The 25,787-nt window shown below is 37.0% G+C and overlaps 1 long non-coding RNA gene across 1 annotated transcript; it reads right to left on the bottom strand.

Annotated features, from left to right (window-relative positions):
* Nucleotides 1-15,814: 15,814 nt before the first annotated feature.
* Nucleotides 15,815-25,709, bottom strand: LOC115217100. The gene is made up of 4 exons (XR_003882157.2): nt 25,600-25,709; nt 22,004-22,055; nt 18,271-18,377; nt 15,815-15,917 (listed from the first exon to the last, which is right to left on the bottom strand). It is a non-coding gene; the product is annotated as an uncharacterized LOC115217100 (long non-coding RNA).
* Nucleotides 25,710-25,787: the final 78 nt, after the last annotated feature.

The raw sequence follows: 25,787 nt of genomic DNA, 5'->3' as shown, positions 1-25,787 counted from the left end.
ACCTGAAAAAGTCTGAGGACTGGATGTTAAAACTTGTCTCAAAACATGAAAACAAGAAAGCATCATACTCAGTAACAAAACAGGCAAAGGAATATCTAAGTGAATTCCGAATACAACCAATTTCGGAATTAGAGATAGACATAAAAGAAACAAGCACAGAAAAAGCTAGGCGCATGAAAACCCGTGCCAAAACTGCGGCCTTAGATATTCTGAATAATAAATGGCAAGAAAAACCTCTCTATGGCAAATACCCAAAGAGAGCGAATAATGCAGATATTGACAAAGCCCTGACCCATCAATGGCTAATGGCCTCTGGCTTAAAATCTGAAACAGAAGAGTTTATCATAGCAGCTCAAGATCAATGCCTACCAACAAGAAACTACCAGGCCAACATATTAAAGAACGGCAGTAGCCCAACGTGTCGTGTATGCCGACAACAAAATGAAACCATTGATCATGTTGTCTCCAAATGCAGTCTTCTAGCGCCTACAGAGTACCTCGACAGGCATGATAGAGCTGCACAATATATTCACTGGGTAATTTGCAAAAACCTGGATTTGCCCCATGAAAAAAACTGGTGGGAACACAATCCACCTACAGTGCTTGAAAATGACCACATCTCACCCCTCTGGAACTTCACCATCCAAACTGACAGAAAGATAGATGCAAATAGGCCAGACATCATATTGAAAGACTTCAGACAAAGAACATGCCTCCTCATTGATATGACTGTCCCAATCGATATAAACGTATCTGTCAAGACCTACCAAAAACTGAGCAAATATAAAGATCTTGAAATAGAAATCAGCAAAATGTGGAACCTGAAGACTAAAACAATACCTGTTGTCATAGGTGCCATGGGAATGATAGCGAAAGGGGCTGATTGCTACCTAACTCAGATACCAGGAAACCCAAAATGGCAGAAATTCAAAAGATAGTGCTCATGGGAACTGCTCATATCCTACGCAAAATACTCTCTATGAAATTCCAAAGTTTAAAACAAACTTTTTTTTTAAATTTATGTATTAGACATTCACTAGTACAACACAAAAAAAACCCAAATATATGGCACACTAGGCATAACAACAACGTGAACTTCCAACCTGTTGTCTCTTGAGGTCTCTGGGTGAGACTTGGAGCCAACTTGTACAGACATAAAGCAAAAGTCAAACATAGAATAATAATAATAATAATAATAATAATAATAATAATAATAATAATAATAATAATAATAATAATATAATAATTATTATTATTATTATTATTATTATTATTATTATTATTATTATTATTATTATTATTATATTATTATTATTATTATTCGCTGTGGAATACGTAAGACGTTCTTTCGAACACGCTTTGTAAATTATGCTTTAGATTGTTTTTCACCTTGTCTTTACAAATATATGTTATTATTTATTGTCATAAACTGACAATAAGAACATCAGAAGCCTTTTCGCAGGTGGTAGGTGGTCGTTTCTGCTCCGTGTGAGGCAGTATTTATTCATTTAATTATCTATTGCACTCCTGTGTAAAAAAAAAAACACAAACACACAAGATGGCGTCATCATCATCACCATTACCATCGTCATCAGCAACCATTATGGAGTGTTGAAGGGAAAGCTGTTCCTCCTACCAGCCCTCTCAGAGAAGATTCCCCTATCATATCACTCACTTCCAGCGACGACAACAACAAAAGCAACAACAGCCTCAGCAAAGTGAGAGCTCGTTAAGCTTGTGAAATCAGCAGCAGCAACAGCAGGAATGCGAAAACGGAAAAGAGAGACACAGATGTTAGTAGAAATAACAGCAACACCTGCAAAACAGAAATCACCAAAACAACGACAAAGTTAAATAACGTAAAGAACATCGACCAATACAATAATTCCACGAATTTAAAAAAAATTTCCGACGTAGCCAGTTCTAAAGAAGAAATATCTCCGTTGGCCCTTGATGAAATAAGCAAATGAACTGGCCCAAGCCAACAAAATCATAAAAACTGAGTGGGATGAGGCAGCAGTTTTCGTACATCCTGACTTGTTCGAAATGAAGGAAAGCTATTTATTTTAAATGCCTCGCTCAAGAGCAGGCAAGCAGAAATAGCATTTATGTCAAGTGGAAGAGATTCTGAAGGACATCTGAGAAGACGTGGCCCATTTTCAAAGAGTCAGACAATATGCCAACATCGAAGTCCTCTTCAAAATTGAGGATCTCGCACACAAGCATGCAGTAACGCCCCGATGGAGTGAAGATTGGATCCTGTACCCAACCTACTTCTCAAAAAGAGCTGCCAGAATAAAAATACTAGGTGTTCCGTCAAGTGTGAACGTCTGGTGGATCGTAGCTTGCGTGGTAAAGGATCCGAAGTCACTCCTAGTGGTGAAACGGAGTGGCAAGGAAAATTGTTCCGGGACAACCATTGAAATCCTGCTCCTTGTGAAACCGGAAAATCGGGGGGGAAATCCCGGACCTTATACAGCAGCCCAAAAGGGTTGACTTGCGTCTTCTGGTAGAAGGTAGGAAGCCTAAGTGCGATATTTGTAGGCCACAAGCCACTTCAGGGCTTTCTGCTCTAAAAAGACAGGAGGTATGAAGCCACTCCCACCACCCATGCAAAACCCTCAACAACAGCAACAACTGAGACAATATGCCACATATGCAGCCTCATTTTCAGGTGAAGCACAAAGACAATAGCGATAACCACCCAGGGTATCTCCCAAACCAGTACTCCGTCTCCTACTCTCTCAAGCACACACTCACAGAGCGACGCTCACACGAACACAGACTGTCACACCTCGAGACTGATTCCACAGACACTGGTGCCTCCACGTCGCGTAACGAAGACGATGACAAAAAAGACAAAAGAAAAGATAAAAGTACCAGGCCCCACACCAACAACAGAATGTTCCAGTGCAAAGGAAACATACTAATATAAAACAATACCAGCCCCACTGACCACACCAACACTATCACAACCCCACCCCACCCCACGTCATCCCCCAAATGAAAGTAGACACACACAACAGTCAACCACAGAAACTCCCAATTTCGTGCTGGTGAGGAGAGTCAACAAAAATTTTGATGGACCTCATAGCCGGAGATACAGAAATTGAGAGAGGGTGAAATACATGATACAAGCAACCTTAGGGTTCCAGAAAGTTTGATGCTGGTACGGATGCCACTAAAGAACTACACAGACATTAGGCAGGCTTTCCCCAACGACGTGGGAAATCCTGATGTCAAAGCGACGAAGAGACTCTTGCAGGGTCTCTAAATAAAGGTTGTTTAAGGATGTTGAACAAAACACCCTTGATTCCAAAGGTGAATTATTCAAACCCCAAAGAATTCCTCTCAACACATGGCTATGATGCTCCCCCACTACTTCTGCTCGTGATCAGAAATGCATATATTATTATTATTATTATTATTATTATTATTATTATTATTATTATTATTATCATCATCATCATCATCATCATCATCATCATCATCATCATCATCATCATTATTATTTAAGACGTCACACAGTATCCAATATCGTGATATTGTTGATTGAAGCTATTGTGTCGACCAGGGATTTGTAATGTCTGTCAAGTCACAGCAAGGACCTCAGACTGACAGTACATTACGCAATACGTGTGCAGTTCCAAGTAATGCCGATTTTTGAAATACACCTCGATTGTAGGATATTTCTAAAATTTCCAGATGTTTCTTCAGGTTGGGTGTATTGGTATGTATTGAACCCTATTATTACTATTATTAATATTATTATTATTATTATTCAGTAGTTTTATTTTTATAGCGTGCTTTCACTTCACTACCGAGCACAGCTCTGTGTGCCTTGGGTATGTGCTGTGATTTGTTGTGTTGCTCTGATGGTTATTGTATGGAAAGTGTTCTGCGTAGGATGTGTGCAGTGCCTAGTAGTGCAATTTTCTGTATGTTATATGTGTTTGTAAGTCCTGGTGTTTTTGTTATGTATTTGTCTGAATATTTTTTTATCATGCCTAATGCACCTACTATGATAGGAATTGTTTCTGTTTTCAGGTTCCACATTCTAGTTACCTCTATTTCTAGTTACCTTATTATTATTATTGTTATTATTATTATTATTATTATTATTATTATTATTATTATTATTATCACCATCATTATTATTGTTGTATCTGGAGAGAGTCATTCTCTTTTAGTGCCTTATAATTAAACACACTTACCGGTAAAATTTCCAGAAAAATAAAAAAGAAAGAAGTGGAAATTTTACTGGTGAGTGTGTTAAATTATAAAGCACAAAAAGAAAATGACTCTCCCCAGACACAACTGAATATGCTTCAACACACGAACTCGCATAAAGAATCTTGCAAACCAAATCCATAAACGAAATATTACTAAATATCTTTCCCTCTTCATTGTTAAAAGTAAAGAAGCTAGAAAAGATCGATCGTATTTCAGTCTTAATTGTCATTGTTAATGACTGAGGCTTTCCTTTCTGTCTCTATACCTTCACTCCTTTTCTCTATGGTTAAGAGAGTGAAAGAACGTGGCTCAGTGGTTAGGGGTATTCGCCCCACGATCGTAAAGTCACGAGTATGATTCCCTGCGACGCGCTGTGTTTTTGAGCAAGGTACTCTACTTCACCTTGTTGCAGTCCACTCAGCTGACAAAAATGAGTTGTAGCTGTAATTCAAAGGGGCCAGCCTTGTTACATTCTATGTGAGGCTGAATCTCTCTGAGAACTACCTTATGGTATGCATGTCTGTGGAGTACTCAGCCACTTGCGCAATAATTTTACGAGCAGGCTGTTCGTTGATCAGATAAACAGGAACCTCGTCGTTGTAACCGACGGAGTGCCATTTTTAAAAAGAGTGAAAGAAAAGGAAATGTTCCATATCGTAAGGCAAAAATGTTATGTGTTTAGTATAAGCAGTGAAAGCTAAGACGAAATAATTGCTATTCCGTCGTGTATTCGCCCTCGGCTCACGCTCAGTTTGATAACAACAGTCTGCGCATCGGTGTTTATCTGGAGGTTTGACCTCCAAATCTGTGAGACCTACAAATACCGCTGTTAGGACCGGATTAACACCGATAGTGACCCTAACGACTAAAAATACTTTCCTGCCCCTATATTGGTTCTTTTTTTGTTTTCTTCCAACCACTTGAAGGTTTATCAGCTGGCCAAAATGAGTTGTAGTCGTAATTCAAAGGGGCCAGCCTTGTCATATTCTGTGTGAGGCTGCATCTCCTTCAGAACTACGTTAATGTTAAGCATGTCTGTGGAGTACGCAGCCACTTGCGAGTTAATTTTATCCGCGTGTGGCAATGAAAAGTGAAAGTAACATCTCATATTTGCTGTCTATGTATCTATGTATCAATTTTCTTTGGGTCTATATATCTACTGTCTCTCTCACTTTCTCTCTTTCTCTTTCACTTCTCTGTGTCCCTCCTCTCTCCCGCTTTTAATTTAACAATGTGTGTATATATCTATGTATCTACTTTTCTTGCGGGGTGATAAGTATTTAAGAGCACAAAACGAACGCTGGCACTACTCACTGTCTCTTTCACTCTCTCTCTCTTTCTCTCTTTTTCTCTCTCCCTATCTTACTTCCTTTCTATCCTCTTCTCTTTCGCTTTGCCACTCACTTCTTTGAAGTGTGACACACACGACAGGTACGTACAAAAACAACAAATTGGTATATTAATATTATTGATGTAAATTAAACTACTTATCCCTATACATTGAGGAAATTCTCCCAATATATCAGCGATAATACCAGTGGATCTCTGGATTTTATAATCCGTAGGGAGGACATTGCATCTTCGATTTCACTATATGTGTGTGTATGTGTGTGTGTGTGTGTGTGTGTGTGTGTGTGTGTTTCCGCCGTCACTTGACAACCGATGCTGGTGTGCTTATGTCCCCATAACTTGCCGGTTCAGCAAAAGAGACCGATAAAATATGTACTCGGGGTCTATTTTTTCGACTAAAAGCCCTTAAGGTGGTGCTCTAGCACAGTCACAGTCAAATGACTGAAACAGGTAAAAGAATAAATGAATATTCATCCATCCATCCATCCATCCATACATACATACATACATACATACATACATAGGTATAGTTATGTATTTACGTGTGTATGCACATTGTATATGTATAGAAATGATTTCCTTCTTTAGAATCATAAGAAGTACCGTCTTAAAAAATTTTTTTAACATAATCACCAAATTTGACAAGTAAAAGCATTGGGTGTTGCTTTTTATTCATACGTCCACGTCAGCAAAAACCATGCTTTACAAATAGCTAAGTAATAAACTAAAAAATCAATAATAATATTTCTAATGGTAAAATTTCTTAAACTGCAACCATTTTTCACCGAATATTGTTGAATTACTATATTATCAGGTGCGTATACAAGAATTGATTCCTGAATATAAGAAGCTTAAAAGTAAGATAATGGAAATCGCTCAAGTTGAGCATGCCATGAATTTATTTAAATTATATAGGTGGTGTTTGTTTCGTTGATGTGCGCAAAATGTTTTAAATGAATTGAAATTTAAGTTTGCGAAAATATAAAAATTCTGTGTCCATTATTAGCAACACTCTGGATAAAGTGTAATTGTTTCAAGAAAACAAAAATTATTTTCAAAAACTTGAATTCTCCTGAAAACAAAGAAAATTTAGGAAACAGCTACCAAATTCTTTGGTCATGTTAACTCTTCCTAACAGAGCATTTTTTGCCCAAGCCTGCTTTGATCAGTAAACTCTGGAATTTTACCAAGTACAAAATAATTTATGAAAAAAATTGTACAGTGTAATATGCAAAATTACAGACAGTAAGCATGGGCCCGAGAACAGGGGTTGCATGGAGTGTGCTTCCATCCTCTAATATTTTTGTAGAGTGTAAAATCAAAATTTGCACCCCTACTTTTCTCGGGTTAAGAAAACAGTGAGTAAAAAGGGATCTGTAAAAAGTACCTTGAATTAGAATTTCTCTCAAAGAACAAAGAACATAAATAAATAATTAAACATAGGCGCACGAGTGGCTGTGTGGTAAGTAGCTTGCTAACCAACCACATGGTTTCGGGTTCATTCCCACTGCGTGGCACCTTCTACTAAAGCCCCGGGCCGACCAAAGCCTTGTGAGTGGATTTGGTAGACGGAAACTGAAAGAAGCCCATCGTATATATGTATGCGTGTGTATATGTTTGTATGCCTGTGTTTGTCCCCCCAACATCGCTTGACAACCGATGGTAGTGTGTTTACGTCCCCGTAACTTAGCGCTTCGGCAAAAGAGCCGATAGAATAAGTACTAGGCTTCCAAAGAATAAGTCCTGGGGTCGATTTGCTCGACTAAAGACGGTGCCCTAGCATGGCCGCAGTCAACTGACTGAAACAAGTAAAAGTGTATAAAAGTGTATGACCTTATTTGTAAAAATTTTGGGGCCTGCGCTTGCCTCCCCTAAGCAAATTTCGTTCCCAAGCCAGTGAAAGTAAGCAACAAAAAAAAAAAAAAAATTCTTAGGAGAGCTGGTTGCCATTCTTTTTGGCGATGTAACATAGAGCGTGACACAAGAAGCCAGCGCCATTTTGAACGAGATTTCGCCGGTAGCCATTGCCATGCGCGAGACAAGAGCGACATTTTGCCTGCAACCATTTGCCATGCGTGAGACAACAACGAGATTCTCTCGGGCAACCAGTATTTAAGCAAGAAACAACGACATTCACTCTCTCATTTCTTCTCACGCTTGCGCCAAGAAACAAACACTGCGTAGCCAGCAGCTCACAACGGACTGTTGTCCCGCTCTAACTCCACATGCTTATCTCCAGAGGTAATGAACCTCACGTGTACGGAGTTAAGACAAACCACGCGCTGCTATAAAGATAGTCACTGAGAGTGAACCACACGAATGAGAACTCAGTAAATAAACGGCTATTGTACTCCGTTTGTGAATTTTCTTCTTCGTGTTCCAGATCCTTGAAACTACAAAAATTATTATAATGGGAGAAGGAGATACTCCACAGGTATCATAAACCTTCCTTTCCATTATAAAATAAAATGTTTCTTATGGAAAAGTTTCTTAGAAAGCGAATGAAATGAAATGTTTTGTTAGCTCTAATGTACTATTTAACTGTTAACATTAATAATTCAGACATCAACTTTGGTAAATAGCATTTAATTGTAGTCAAAAATCTCAAACGAAAATCATGCGATACCAAATAATTTGTATCGCTTCTAAAAAGTTTTCACTCAAAGAGTGAGTTAATTAAGATGTATAATATACGAAATAAGAGAGAATCATAAATCATGTCTTACTGATTCAGACAGATCTGATGCATCATTTTGTTCTGTTAAGAAAATTTTTAAATTCACTTTTCAAGACATGCAAACTTGTTCGTATGTTGATCACATCTTAGGCTGTATACATCAAAAACAATGAGCAAAATGCCCAAGAATTCAAATACAATTCCATAGCTGCTCTATGACAAACAATTGACAAACACTGGTGCCGTGCTGTGGGTGAAGTGGCATTGAGCAAAAGTCAGGAACAAATGACAGGCTTCGTTCATTTCAGTATCGAGCAATTTCCAATTTTGCGAAGTAAAAATTGTAACCAGCAAATATCTTCGTTATTTCTCGACCGATACATAAGTCACTCTAAATACATACATATGTGTGAGTGTGTGTGTGTGTGTGTGTGTGTGTGTGTGTGTGTGTTTATATGTACACACACACATACATATATACATACCTATTACATATGTTTATACAAAAAACACGCACACAAACACACTCACTTTCATACATGCAAAATATATATACATTTCCATAAATTTAAGTCTAATAAGAATAATAATTCTGAAATTATTAATATAAGTCAGCATAGCAACCATACAAAAAGTTTTCTCAGTAATCACTTGTGGTAATAGTGGCAATAAGATTCGATAAAAATCACAAGACGTATTACAGTCAAACAATGATGATTATTATTAATTTTAACTTCGGTGAACAACGTCATCTGTCGTACAACATTGGAGATACAAAAGTAAGAAATAATCTCATTACAAATATAGGTCTCTCAAGCTTTTTGGTGGAGAATATTGAAGATTTGTGAGCTCTTGAAGCTCAAGCTGAGGTATCTAATCCCGTATTTCGATGGCGATGTTGGGATCTATGAAGCGGCGCCCCGTTCTGGTGTTTGTGTAACTTTCAATGCGCAAGTTTAGTACAAGACCTTCCAGGATTTTCCAGATTTCTATCGTTGCATATCCTTCCCGCTTTCGTTCTATGTAGTACAGTCTTAACTTTCTAGCCTTCCCCAGTAGCTGACCTGCCCCACTGAGACGATCTTCCTTGTGTAGCTGGATTGCTTCGAGTTCTGCTATTAATTTTACACTGTATGATGACCATAGTTGATAGCAGTAGTCTAAGCGGCTAAGGACAAATGTCCTCCAGAGGACCATCATGGTTTGTTTTTCCGCTTCTCTTGTTCTAAAACTTCTAAGGATCCCTCCGGTCAGCCGCCTACATTCTATTGTCAACTTAATAATACGCACCGGGAAAGATGCATCATCATTATTCACGTGAATGCTCAAACCGCGTATTGCTTTTGATACAGGGATAATAATACCTACTGAACCACAGTATCCTGTTTGCATTTCATGCAGCTATATATGCTGATAACGCAGAACTTCGAATTTTTCAGCATTAAACTGTATATAATTGTTCTCAGACCACCTGCATACTGCATCCAACTCTTTTTGGAGATGCATATCATCTCCAGTGTTCTGTATCCGCTGAGTGACTCATATCGTCCTCATAGCTAGCAAATGTAGCTATCTGAGTAGCTGAGGATATGTCTGAGAGAGACAATATGAATAGAAGTGGCCCTAAAATAGTTAATAACTTCTAAAAACTTTCTTTAAATATCGTGGCTGTATCGAGTAATTTCTACAAAAGCTTTGAAATATTTGAACAACTAATTAAAGACTAGAATTGCACTGGCAACATCAAAGTCAGCAATGAATATAAACTTGAGAGAAAATGTTTTTGAATAATCTGATATCCTCTCAAACAAATATGACTCACTTTAGTATTTCGAGAAATAGAACAAGCCTGTATTTACAGAGAAAAAGTTGAAACTTTTCTGACATTAAAATACACTACACACGCTACAGAAACTCCAAACACGACAACCCCTATTTCACCATATGATGATATTAGCTCATACCAACATAGGCCCAACTACAACAAAAGAATCTCAATCAGTAAGACAAACAGAATAGAGCGCCGAACAAAAGAAAACACACCATGAACAAGCCAAGATACCAACATAAAAATAACAACAGAACAAATTTTTCGGATCTTTTCGGTTTGAACGGCAGTTTTTTCTAGCGGTGTCATATGAAATTGTCACCCATAATTATGACCCTAGAATCGATCTATTGCATTTCAATCTGTTTTAGGGTTAGGGGTGGGGAAAGGGTATCTTTTTTTCTTCACAAATATAAATAAACTCAATCTGTTTCTTAAAAAGGGACATATTCATACGGCACAGAATGCTTTTTAACTTAATGGACGTCATCGATTGGTTGAAATTGTAGAAATTGAAGAAAAAAAACAAGTATCTTACAAACTATAGAATTTTCTCAATAAAGCCAAGAGAAAAAGATGTTTTATAAGCACATTCTACCAGTATACGAAGTTTAAAATTTTTTAGTTACCTAGAAATTATGTTAAAAACTGCCGTTCAAACTGAAAAGATCCAATTTTTCTTCAAACCAGAGGAAATTTCAGAACATATCAAAATACCAAGGTAGATTGTATTGTTTCACACGTAAACAAATGCCCTCAAACAGAATAGAATAACTGAACGACCAGCATCAATAAATCACATAAGAAGACTTTTTAAAGAACATGTGCTCGAAACAGAAACGTAAATATATCTTAATGATGCAATGAATCAAAAAAATATTGAACCGATTGACCCAAAAGTGATAAACTTCTCACAACGAGACCTCATAGAAAACGAAATAAATCTTCTGGAATATGGACTTAAATTCACACCAACTCCCAAACTTGTCACAATAGATCTTATACTGAGGGTTATTGTATAAAACTTCGTCCTCGGAAATTCTTTCAAAACAGACGCTACGAAGATTCATCATTTATGAAAAACAAAACGCGATTTAAGCCTCAGATAAACAGGAAATTTACTACCCCGTAAATTCCAAATTAAACACACCCAGACGAACCAGAACAACAACGCTCCCTAAGAGAAAAACTAACATTGGAAAGAATGAAAGCTGAAGTAGAACTTTTAAAACCTAGAGCACAAAACCACGAACAAAAATAGACGATGAAATGCTTTTGGAACTTACCCCACATAAAGTTCCACCCCACCAGTTAAAAAATGTGCACGCCCTAACTGTGGTACTTGCTCCTTCCTACTTGAAGGCTCTGAATTTACTTTCAAACAAGGAACAAAGTTTAAAATCAAGACCAATTCTCTTGTTCCTCTGAGAACCTCATTTACGTCCATACATGCGCAGGTTGCCAACACAATTATATCGGACAGACGAGCCTTCCTTTACGCAGAAGAGTAGCAGTCCATAAAGGAGATAAATCTCCCACAATACCGTTAAATTCCACTCAGTAGCCACATAGACTCTTGGGCTAGAAATAAAAACTCCAAATTTCGTATATTCCCTTTCTAGCAATGTAAAGATACAATCTCTACACAAGAAAGAATCAACAAGGAGAATCTTTTTATTGAAAAATTCCAAACGCTTCTTAATATGCAAACTCCACGGTGACCATATTCCTTTTCCTAGCATTCTGCTTGATAAAAAAAAATCCAGCATTCCAATTAAAGAGTATAAAATCCACGGGATTGTCTCCCCTTATTCACAGGAACTGGATAACTCCTACCCCATTTCCTGTTTTGACACATAAACATCCAGCTTTTTCAAACAAAACACATGCATCATAATCCTCCAAAGAAGTTTTTCCATGAAATAATATTGAACTTTAAAAGCTTAAAGACACTATAATGTATTGGTATACTTATTCATTAATTTTTGTATATATTTATTATTTTTTTGAAAAAAACAAATTTTTTCCCTTCCTCATCTTAAAAAAATTTTTTTTTACTTCCTCATCTTGAAAATTTGCCTTGCAATGAAAGCCGTTTTGAGTTGCTTTTTTTAATCTGTCTTGCACCCATTTATATTAAAATTTACTTTCAGTTTAGCATTCTGCCTTATTATTATTATTTTCCTTTCCTATATATATATATATATATATATATATATCAGGTCATTAAAAATGAAATGTCCGATTTTCCTATGCACTAAGTTTGACAGTCGTTAACTCTAATATTTTATCCTGACAATTCTTTGTTTTACGACATTGAAGAGTTACACCATCACTTTTCGAAATTAAATTCATTGTGTCTCATTATATTGTGAGTTTTCTCTTGTAAATCAAATTTTGCGAACCCATGGATTGTTTATGAATATGAGTTCCGTCATAGAACCAATGCATCCCAGACAGCTTGAAACATCAATGAGATGTTAAATGAAGATGTGGCGAATGAGTGCAGTGTACGTCGATGGTTTGTGAAGTTCTGGGCTGGTGACTTTACTCTTGAAAATCAGCCCTGTGGTAGACCTGAGACCAAGGTGGATAATAATGAGCTGGAAATTGTAATGGAAGCAGATGCACCTCAAATTACGTGTGAGTTAACAGCAAGGTTTGATGTTTCGATTCCAACTGAACTGGACCATCTGAAATAAATTGGCAAGGTAAAGAAGCTGGATAAGTGGATACCATACCAACTGAGCGAGCATCAAATGACACGTCGTCTTGAGACTTGCTGTTTTTTGCTGTCATGGCATAAAAGCGAACCATTTTTGCCTCATATTGTTAGGTATAATGAAAATGGATTCTTTTCAACAATAGCAAGTGTTCTGCATGGTGGTTGGATAGAGACGAATCAATCCTCCAAAAAAAATATTCATCAAAAAACATCTAATGGTGTCTGTTTGGTGGTGCAGCGCTGGCGTCATCCACTACAACTTTATGAGACCTGTTAAGTCAATTACAGCAGATGTATGCAACCAATTGGGTGAAATGATGAGTGAACTTGCAATCAAACAACCGAGATTGGACAACAGACACAGGCCAATTCTCTTGCAAGACAATACTCAACTACATGCTGCACAAACAATGCTACTCAAATTACAGGAACTGAACTTAGAAGTACTCTGTCATCCGTCATATTCACCAGAACTTGCACCAACTGACTATCATGTTTTCCAGGCATTAGACAAATTTTTGCAAGAAAAAAACTTCAAATCTGAAGAAGATGCAAATACAGCCTTTCGTGATTTCATCACCTCTTGCTCTCCAGAATTCTTTGCTGCTGGCATAAATAAGCTACCAATAAAGTGGAAAAATGGTGTTGAGAATTTAGGTGCATACTTTGATTGACTGCATTACTTTTTGTTGAGATAGTAAAATAAACTTTCAGTTTGAAATCGGACATTTCATTCTTAATGACCTGGTATATATGCGTGTGTGTGAGTGTATACTAGCAGAGATACCCGGCATTGCTTGCAATTAAAATGGCATAGTTTTTTATTGTTTTACTTTTGCAGTCATGTGACTGCAGCTATATTGGGGCACCGCCTTTGGTCGAACAAATCAGCACCAAGATTTATTCTTTGTAAGCCTAATAATCTATCAGTGTCTTTTGCCGAACCGCTAAGTTACGGGGACATAAACATAGCAACATCGATTGTCAAGTGATGGTAGGGGTACAAACACAGACACACACACACACACATAAATATATATGACAGCTTTCTTTCAGACTGAACTTAAGAAAAAAAACTATCAACAATTCAGCAAGTTTCACTATTTGCAACTGCCACCTGGAGTTAATGAGATATTACATTGAACCCAAGAATTTGATTTTAGTTTATCAGAACATTGCTTGGTCCCCAATTTATGTAGCAATGGCAGAAAATGGAGCCATCACCAAAGAAAATTAGTTATTGCCCTTAACTGACAATACAAAGCCAGTTATTAATCTCATCCTCCAGTCACTTCAGCCATCAACAAATGGTGGTATTCTACATAGCTGCAATGAGACCCACAATGGAATACTGCTCTCAGATAAGAAGTGGTGTTGCTACAAGCATAAGAGTGTATCCTGACATATAAAAACTACCAAACTGACATAAAATCACTCATAAGCATACTCTAGCTTCTGCACCACAAGCATGCAGGTATCTCTGTTTTTAGTACCATTACTATACAGGCCTCATCTCCTTGGAGATGGTCAGGCTGAAGTTACTTGTACACAAGCATTTCCAAATCACTCATTTCTCCTCTCATCATTTCTCTTGTTAAATCAAACTTCCCCAGTGCTTCCCACAGTGAGGATCCTCTAATACACCCTCCTGGCTCATGTCTTGGAGCATCTGTGTTGAGTTTGGAGAAGGAGCAGTTTCTTCTCTGCAGCAAGTAAACAAAAAAAATATTTCCCTGACCCAAGCAACATTTTTAAAGTGATTGCCCTACAAACTTCAATTTCTTTCGTTCATAGATCAAGATTTACAAGTCAGGCTCTCTGTAAACATTTCTTAGATAGCAGTAGTGGTTTAGCTGCTGAAAAACTTCAGCACAAGCAAAATTGTTAACACTTACTCTTTTACTTGTTTCAGTCATTTGACTGCGGCCATGCTGGAGCACTGCCTTTAATCGAGCAACTCGACCCCAGGACTTATTCTTTTGTAAGCCCAGTACTTATTCTATCGGTCTCTTTTGCCGAACCGCTAAGTAACAGGGACATAAACACACCAGCATCGGTTGTCAAGCAATGCTATGGGGACAATCACAGACACACATATATATACATATATACGACGGGCTTCTTTCAGTTTCCGTCTACCAAATCCACTCACAAGGCTTTGGTCGGCCCAAGGCTATAGTAGAAGACACTTGCCCAAGGTGCCACGCAGTGGGACTAAACCCTGAACACTGCAAGCAAACACTTCATATTTGATACAAGAACCATCTGAAAAGTCTTCTTGTATTTGCAAACAATCACTCCTGCTGAGTTAAAACTTTGTAGCAGATGACTACATGTACAGTGAGCTCAATCCAACTTTCCCTTTACCAGTTCAGAACTAAAACAGATTCTCTACACTCTTCTTTGTTTACATTAACAACTTTTATGTCACTTATAACCATAAAAGCTCACATCTTCCCTTCTCAACACCATTCTTATCTACCATATAATTACATTTCCTGCCTACTCAAATGATAGGTGTTGTAGTATATTCACAGGTTTATTATTTTTTCCTTCCCTGTAACAAAAATCATTATAGAGCATCACTGAAACTATTCTATACAGACTGAGCAGTAATAGTTTATTTCAGTTATTTCAATAGATTCTCATACATCACAGCATGATTGCTGATACATGTATATAGTGGTGCCTTCCCCAATATTGCTCATTTTCATTCTGGCATGCATGGTGAATTTACAATCAGCTAACATAAATCTAAATTAACTTTTAGGTATTGTGAGGTTTCTCATCGTTCAGCAGCCAAAAGACAGCAGATCTTTCAAGTACTCTTTTCTAACATCTAAAAGAGATGAGATACCTGTAGAAAACAAACCTTAATTCTATACTTCCATTCAGTGTTGAAAACCAGTTTAAAATGTAAAGTTAGAAATTTGCTTTATTAGTATTTTAGATAATGAAAACGTTCTTCAAAAAATTAAGTATATGAAAGTAAGATTTTAAATATTGGAAAAACATACAAAAAGTTTATTTAGACATTTAATACAGGTAAAATTATTACAATGTTTTCAGCTTCTTTTTCTCTTTGTAAAGTACTCTTTGCTGAACTGAAAAAGAAAGAAAATATATGCACTAATATCCACCACATTTGAGGGAGAGTGTGGAAGTAAAAAACCATCAAAAAACAAACGGAGAATAAGTGACATAGAAGTAAAATGAAAGTAAGTGGAAGGATGAAGTGTTTGAAGTAGTAACGAGGGAGAGAGAGAGAGAGAAAGTCAGTGGTGCCACGTAAAAAGCACCCTTGCTGGTGCCACATAAAAAGCTCCTGTGCTGGATCCATATAAAAAGCACCCTGTAGACTCTGTAAAGTGGTTAGGAAGGCCATCAGGTTATAGAAACCTTATTAAAACAGAGAAGTGGAACCTGGTGCAGCTCTCTGGTTTGTCAGCTCCTGTCAAACCATCCAAACAATGCCAGCATAGAAAACAGACATCAAATGATGATGACAGAATAACAATTAGAAGGAATGTCAATGGGAACCCTGAGAAAATTAATGGGTTTCTATTTTAAACACAAAGCCAGTAATTTTGAAGAGAGGTGATTAGTCAATACCATTGATCGCAGTACTTGACAGGTTCTTTATTTTATCAGCACTGGAGAGATAAAAGCAAAGTTGACCCCGGCAGGGCCTGAACTCAAAATGCAGCAAACCAAATGAAATACAGTAAGGCATTTTTCTTAAAACATTCATGATTCCAGCCACCACTTACTCTAACCTATTTTCAGTTTAATCTGCTCACTCTTGCACTTTCCTTTCTCTGTTGAGAAAATAAAGGAAAATCACGTGGAAGAATAAATAACTATCATCATTATCATCATCGTTTAACGTCCGTTTTCCATGCTAGCATGGGTTGGACGGTTCAACTGGGGTCTGGGAAGCCAGAAGGCTGCGCCAGGCCCTGTTTGATCTGGCAGTGTTTCTACAGCTGGATGCCCTTCCTAACGCCAATGACTCCGTGAGTGTAGTGGGTGCTTTTTACGTGCCACCTGCACACGTGCCAGACGAGGCTGGCAAATGGCCACGATCGGATGGTGCTTTTTACGTGCCACCAGCACGGGTCCAGATGATGCTGGCAACAGTCACAATCGGATTTTGCTTTTTACATGCCACCGGCACGGAGGCCAGTCGGGGCAGCACTGGCAACGTTCGGATGGTTCTCTTACATGCCACTGGCACTGGTATCACAGCTACAATTTCCATTGATGTTGAACGATTTCGATTTTCACTTGCCTCAACAGGTCTTCACAGGTAGGGTTTGTGTCACAAGAAGGAAAGGTATGCATAAGGGGATAGGTATGCATAAGAGGAAAGGTATGAATTATAAATTAATTTGGACACTGAAATAATCAGTTATCATGATCATCATTTTTCTTTCAGGTCTTCATGCTGGTGTGGCTTGGAAAAATTAACTTTCAGTATTAATTTTGCTAAAATAAATTTAATGTCCTTGGTATCATTAATCATATCAAACCAGAATAAACAAGATTGAGTTAATGATGGATGTGAGAAGGTTAAGCTTCAAATGTAAAGCAAAGTTTTATGCAGTGCAGTCATTACTGCTCAAAGATAGAGACTTCAGAATAAGTTGCCTACTAACATTATTGAAGAACTGAGATCAGACACACTGATTCATATTGTATGTCATTGCATCCCTGGTTTAACAGAGAAAATCAGGTAAAGAAGGCAAGTAAAATCTCAGCAAAAGATTCAACAAATTGATGTCTTCAAGACAAGGATTAAAAGTCCTTAAATGCAAACATCATATTCATCAAATGAGTTTGTTGGTTTTATGATGAAAATATACTACATAAATCAGGACTTTGTAATATTATTTTCCGTATTAACATAAGTGGAATAGTATCTTTCCTTTCAATTTTCATCATCATCATCGTTTAACGTCCGCTTTCCATGCTAGTATGGGTTGGACGGTTCAAATTGGGTCTGGGAAGCCAGAAGGCTGCACCAGGCCCTGTCTGATCTGGCAATGTTTCTACGGCTGGATGCCCTTCCTAATCCCAACCACTCCGTGAGTGTAGTGGGTGCTTTTTACGTGCCAGACGAGGCTGGCAAACGGCCACAATTGGATGGTGCTTTTTACGTGCCACCGGCATGGAGGCCATACTTCAGAAGTAATTATTATATGTCCTTCCAACTGTCAACATTTAATCATGATAAAGGAATGCAGCATGCTATCAGCCAATTAAACTGAAGCAAGCAGAGTTATGCTTCTGAAAAGGTTCAGCAGTTATAAGTATTCAATTCAAAATGTCAGTCACCTTAAATTTCATGCAATGTACAAAAATAATCATTTGCAGAACATTTTCTGTTGTATTGGCATCATTGATGCTTAATAACTTCAGTAGCACCAAAATAGCAAAATAACGGATTGTACTCACCCCATGGATCAAAACGGATCATTGCAGCCTTATCTGCAGATTTTAACCGGACAGCAGCAAATTTGTGTCCCGTACCTGCACAGCTCTCCATGAGGACTAACAGCACTCTTGCAAAATATAGAAAATACATATGTCACAAATTACTTTGAACAAACTGCAATAAAATTGCAACAAAACAGCAAAAGATGGGAGTTGGGGAAAATGTAGTGAATGATGAACAAAAGTCGAGAAGGTGATTGATGGCAAATATGATTTGGAAGAATGTGATAAGAAGGCTGGATGTCAACAGAAGTGGTTCAAAGGAAAGGGGGAGGCAGTGTGGTGGTGGTGGTGGTGGCAGTGCACAAAAGGTGAAAAACAGTAGAACAATGATAATATAACTGTAGATAGGATATGAATGGAGAAATGACAGTGGTGGGGGTGAGTAAAGGTTGAAATAGTATAGGGTGGAGAGAAAGTGAGATGTATAGTGACAGGGGTGAATATAGTGAAATGTAAACAGGGGGGGGGGGGCAGTTGACAATAGATATGAGACTGTGTTAAGAATGAGAAATGGATGTCAAAAGGAAGCAGGTCTAGATAAAAGCAAATAGAAAATAATACTTACTGACCAAAGACAAAAAAAAATCAAAATTGTTTTACAGTGTTTGAGAAAGCTTGGAAAGAACAAATTGGACACAGGACCTAGTTGTGTGTATATGCATAATGCTTTTAAAGAGATAGATCTTCAGAGATCTTCTCCATGAGGTTTAACATCCAGTGGTCAACCTTCAAACTTTTGTTCCACATCCCCTAGATCTTCCTCTTTCACAAGCCTCATCTGCATAAAGATATAAGCCCCGTTTTAAGTTGACCTCCACATGCACCACATGCTCATAACAATGAGGTTTTCATTTACGCACACTACATCTGATTCCTCTTATATCTAGATTTTCTCTCAACGCATTTATACTCTGCTACCATATATACTGACACTGTACTTCCAGCAGAGCATGCATACTCTCTCTTTACTCTTTTACTTGTTTCAGTCATTTGACTGCGGCCATGCTGGAGCACCGCCTTTAGTCGAGCAAATCGACCCCAGGACTTATTCTTTGTAAGCCCAGTACTTATTCTATCGGTCTCTTTTGCCGAACCGCTAAGTGACGGGGACGTAAACACACCAGCATCGGTTGTCAAGCAATGCTAGGGGGACAAACACGGACACACAAACACACACATACATATATATATACGACAGGCTTCTTTCAGTTTCTGTCTACCAAATCCACTCACAAGGCATTGATCGGCCCAGGGCTATAGCAGAAGACACTTGCCCAAGATGCCACGCAGTGGGACTGAACCCGGAACCATGTGGTTGGTTAGCAAGCTACTTACCACACAGCCATTCCTGCGCATGTTTCATTTCTTTCTAGTCTATGCAAGTTTTCTGCATTCAGGGTCCATGTCCCCTTACTTCGTAGCATTGCAGTTCATACATAAGTTTCATACAGTCTGTTTTTCACTCTGAGAGAGAGGCCTTTTTTTTTTCACTAACAGCAGTAATAGATCTTAGAACCTTCTCCAGCCTGTACTTTTTCTGGTTACTATATACATTTGGAACATCCCCCAATTCTAATTAGGTTACACAGATAACAGAAACTATCTAATACCAATAGGGATCATCCTGTGTATTTGAAAATTTCTGTTTTTGTGTTCTTAGTGTTCAGTGATTTTGTGCATATTCCACAAAGACTCTTTGTTATAATGTATTTCAATATTTGACACATGTATTGACAGAATTATAACAAATTTATAGAATTGCACAGATAAATAAGACACCATGATAATTATTCTTAGTAACAATAAATTTGTTTAAATGATTAAGATAATTTTTGAAAACCTGGTTTAGTAATTTAGTGACGGGAGGGAGAGAATATGAAATATGGTAACGATTTTAATATCTGAGTGAACATGTCTTTTCAACTGAAGAGTTATGATGTATATTATCAAAAGTGTATGATGAAAAACATACAACTCACTCTTAAAGTAAGAAACTAAATTTCAAATACCTAATGAATGCCTGGTTAGAATAGAATACAGCAGTATTTATTATCTTATGCTGCAGCATTGTACTCAGATTGAAATTTGTCTTGATAAACCTCAGAAATGAAATATGAAAACCAAAACACAAGAGCAGGCATGGTTATTTGGTTAAAAATATAGCTTCAAAACCATGTGGTCTTGATTCAATCCTACTGTGCAGTACCTCAAGCAAGTGCCTCCTACTAAAGCCTAAGCTCAACAAAGCTTTGTGAGTGGATTTGGTAAATAAAAACTGAAAGAAACCCATCAGAGATATGTGTGCGTGTGTGTGTGTGTACTCCTGTCTTGGCATAATGTAATTGTTTCTAAACAAGCATCATCATACAAGTAATGTTGTTCATTTCAAATCTTTTATGAAAAACATGTCTGGTCATAGGGAAATATGGAAACAGGTAGGTGTTGGTGACAGAAAGAGCATCCAGCCATAGAGAATCTGCATCAACAGTCTATTAGACCCAAGCAAGCATGGAAAAGTGATGATGAAAAATGATGATGATTATGCAGTTATAATATGATGCTTAAGATGTCAATAAATTAATAAATTATTCTTTAATGAGTTTCAGCAAAAGATCAATATTAACTTTAAACCTTTGGTAAATTCTTTCTTCTAAGCCCTGACTATTGTTAAATTGGTAGTTATGCCAAACCAAGAATATTGCCGTATGTGATTAAGTTAAACTCCTTCACACTCAAATTGACCATATCTGGCTCAAAATATTCAACCCATTTTATGTTCAAACTGACTAGATCGAGTCCCTTCATATCTACCCTACAATGACATTCTAAAAATAAACACTCACATAACTGAAATCTCAAAGCTATAATGCACGATTAATTCAAAACAATGTGAATAGGCATTGCACTTTAATGAGTAATCTGAATGCTAAAGTGTTCAGCCAACATTTGTGATTATGCTTACATAAAAACTAAAATCATTAACAATAACTAATATTTTAGGAATGTTGTACATAACTATTTTTATTGTTTGTTTCAGTCATTGGACTGCAGCCATGCTTGGGCACCACCTTGAAGGGTTTTAATGAAACAAATCAACTCCAGTACTTATTTTTTCTAAAGTCTGGTACTTATTCTATCAGTCTCATTTTCTGAACCACTAAGTCACAGGGATGTAAACAAACCAGCACCAGTTGTCAAGTGGTGGTGGGGAAAAACACAAAGACACACATATATATAGACAGGCTTCTTTCAGTTTCTGTTGACCAGATCCACTCACAAGGCTTTGACTACAGTAAAAGACGCATGCACAAAGTACTGCACAGTGGGATTGAACCCAAAACCACATGGTTGGGAAACAAGCTTCTTAAATACACCTACATGTGATTTTTTTAATAATCTAGAGCAACACATTTACCAATGTATGACACATAATGACAATAGCTTAAGTATATTTTCTCAGGTTTTGCCCAACATCTAGCTAAACTAGAAATACTTTTTCTGTAAAATAAAGAACACAAGCATAATCCAAGTTATATAGGAAGGAAAATGAACATTTGTGGTATTTAATGCATTGCAAAATGACATATCAGAAAAGTGAGAGGATTTCACCTTAAAACTAGGTCTGTGGTGGTCTGATTACCACTTATTCTACAATGCTCAATACAACAATATAAAAAAATATTGTACTTACTTTCCACTTTTAACAAATCGATGCATTTCAAATCAAAACAGCATGGATTTTCCTGTAAATAAAGAGAGATATTTTGGAATTTGTATTTGCCTAGCAAGCATTTTGACCTAAGACAACTTGTTGAAGCTAGAGCAATTACATTGGAAAAGATTCATGGAGTTACTTTATTCAATTTTCCCTTTTAAAATTCTATATCACAAAATATGTGTAACTGTCACCAAATTATAAATTACAATTCAAACAGTGAGTTAGAAGTTGCTGACAATGATTAATGATTTGTTCATTATCACCTATCTGATAATGATTTAATTAGATAAAAAAAAGAGTGATGTTTAAGTGCCCATTGCACATATCAGCTATCTAAATGATATCAGGATTTATTGATTCTAAACAAGAAATGGAATTATCAGAGTTGATATTGCATGAATATTTTTGTTAGTGAATAGTAAGGATTAAAAAAATATCAATTTACTGACATATTTTAAATGTTGGGTCTCTGCCTACTGGTGGGTTTTAGAGGAGTGTGTAATTATTGTAATAAGACAAAATAACAATAATTTTGGGGGTCTTACAAAACTTTTGAATAGTAGTAATGAAGGTATGTCTAAGGTTGCTTTTTTCAATGGAAATTGTACAACTTCTATGTTACATTATCAAAACTGAAGCAAAAATTCAGTTCTGAGCCAGAAAATCGTTGCTAGGAGGGAGTTGAGCAATACTTTAAGAGTATCATCATCATTTAACGTCCATTTTCCATGCTAGCATGGGTTGATAAACCAAAAACTGTGGATACCTGGTGTGTGAGAGTGTGTGTGTGTGCATGTGCAGGGGTATGCACACAAACACATTGCTAAGAAAGTCAAAAAACAAATAAAAACGCTTTCCTGGGGTATTTGTTCTGCAATGAGTTACTCCCTTGTCACTCTCACCATCAGAAATGCAGTAAATCAATGATTGGCTCATTGAAAAGTTAATACCAACAATACAATTGTTCATCAACTGCACTATAAAATCAGTTCAATTAATCAAACAATATAAAAATAAAAGGGCATAACAGGAATGCCAATAAAAGATACAAATCCATAAACAAAGGACAATAAAAGGGTATAGCAGAAATATTGCCAGCGTCCCAAACACCAACTCACTGACTAGGAATCGAAACCAAAATGACTACATTCAGATGTGATAAACAACAGGATTTTGTCATGGATTTAATATTCCTGCTGAAAGGGCTCCACGCACTAGTAAGCAGCATCATCAATAATATTAATATGCTAACTTTTTCAATTATTGCAAGACAGCCACAGAATTCTTAGGAGATAAAATTACTCATGTGAGGCTGAATCTCCTTGAGAACAGGTACGTACATACCTGTTGTGTGCGTCACACTTATTTCTTTGAAGTGGTAAAGCGACAGAGAGGAAGTAAGAGAAAAAGAGAGAGAGTGAGAGATACAGTGAGTGGTGATGGCATTCGTTTTGTGTTTTTAAATATTTCAGAGAGGACATAAGAGAGTGAAAGTGAGAGAGAAAGAGAGAGAGAGTGAGTGGTGATGGCATTTGTTTTGAGAGGATGTAAGATAGAAAGAAAGAGAGACAGTGAGTGGTGATGGCATTCGTTTTGTGTTTTTAGATGTTTATCACATCGCAAGAGAAGTAGATACATATACACATTGTTAAATGAAAAGCGGGCGAGAAGAGTGACACAAAGGAAGTGAAAGTGAGAGAGACAGTAGATAAAGAAAAGTTCATAGATACATAGACAGCAAATATTGGCTGTCAATTTCACTTTTCATTACCACACGAGGATAAAATTAACTCACAAATGGCTGAATACTCCACAGACATGCATAACATTAACGTAGTTCTCAGGGAGATTCAGCCTCACACGGAATATGACAAGGCTGGCCCCTTTGAATTACAGCAACAACTCGAGACATATAAGTATATGAATGTGTTTGTGTGTGTGTATAGTATAGGTTAGTTAAAACATGTTTGCAATAATAAGTGTCACGTGGTGGAAATAAACACATTTACCAAACTTTCATTCATAAATCCATTTATTATTTCATTCTTTTGCATTTCAATTTGTACATTTGTACCCAGAAATTTTCAACAACCACACGCCAGAAGAAATTGAAAAAATGAGTAATTTTATCTCCTAAAAATTCTGTCTTGCAATAAATGAAAAAGTTCTTAATATTATACCAAAGGCACTTAAAACGTACCTAAGCACAGATTCAGTGTCCTGCAATAATGAAGAGGAGGTTCAGAACTATCCATTTGAATTTATAAACTCACTCACTCCATCCAGTATGCCTCTTCATTGTCTCAACTTAAAAGTAGGGGCTATTGTAATGCTGCTAAGAAATCTTTCGATCAGTCAAGGATTATGTAATGGAATTTTCATGAAGGTGCAAAAACTTCATGAACATTGTGTAGAGGCATCATTGGAAACAGACTCCAACAGAGGTCGTACAGTTCTAATTCCCAGAATTAAACTTAGCCCAAGTGATGCAAATATTCCATTTACAATAAACAGAGTTCAGTTTCTACTTCGATTTGCATATTCAACGACAATATAGCTCAAGGGCAAACATTTGCAAAAGTTGGAATACATTTGCCTCAGCCGGTATTTTCTCATGGCCAATTATATATCGCATTTTCAAGAGCATGAGCTATGAACAATATCAAAGTAAGAGATATGACACGCAATTGGGATAACAGACAAGGCCAAAAACGTGCTGTGACATACACACAAAATATTGTCTACTAAGAAGTAGTGTGAGGAAGACACCGCACCAGCTAGCATCACCACCACACCAGCCGCTCCATCATTACACATTTAAGATCGGGGACCCAGTTAGGGGTCCCACTGGATCTCTCTCAGCATACCAGCAAACCACAAAATCGCACCAGCCAGCACACCACCACCTCCAAGCCCGTCATATGTATGTATGTATGTATGCGTGTGTGTGTTTGTGTCCGTGTTTGCCCCACCACCATCATTGCTTGACAACCGATGTTGGTGTGTTTGCGTCCCTGTAATTTAGCTGTTCAGCAGAAGAGACTGCTGGAATAAGCATCAGGCTTACAAGGAATAAATCCAGTGGTCAATTTCTTCGACTAAAGGGTGGTGCTCCAGCATGGCCACCGTCAAATGAGTGAAACAATTAAAAGAATACCAGAAACAAGTTCCGTACCACTAAACCACGAAAGTTCTTTGAATATGAGCGATGTATTTTAAGGTTAAATAATAATTCCGTTCACGTTTGTGTAGCTGAGATATTTTGTTTTGTGTGGCTACGGTTAGAAAATTTTTGGTACTGGTTCTGCTCTGAGAATAAAATAAGAAATGTCGTTTGGTTCCCAAGCTCATGAAGTTTTGAATGAAAGTTAGAACCTTGTCGAGGAAGACACATTTCTCAAGGACCCCCAATCAAGAAGGGCGTTGAAGATGAAGGATATACATATGGTCACAAGTTATTTAAAATATGTAATCCATCAATGATAAATTCAATATGAACAATATCTAATCAAAATAAGATAAAATTAATAATAAATGCAAAAAAAATTCAATATTTGTTATTGACTAACCTTCCAGCGGATATCACCGTATCAACGTATGGTCATACAGCAGTAAATATGATTAAAAATATATAGTCTGAAAATTATTTTGAAGAAACTTTTAAAATATTTTTCTCAAAAATAAGAATTAAACAAGGATTAATTACTTAATTATAATTTCAGTCAATAAGCTGAAATAAAATGCATATTATTTTCGA

This window comes from Octopus sinensis, linkage group LG11 (genome assembly GCF_006345805.1).
Source record: "Octopus sinensis linkage group LG11, ASM634580v1, whole genome shotgun sequence".
Lineage (NCBI taxonomy): Eukaryota > Metazoa > Mollusca > Cephalopoda > Octopoda > Octopodidae > Octopus > Octopus sinensis.
This window is presented reverse-complemented; position numbering and strand designations above follow the sequence as displayed.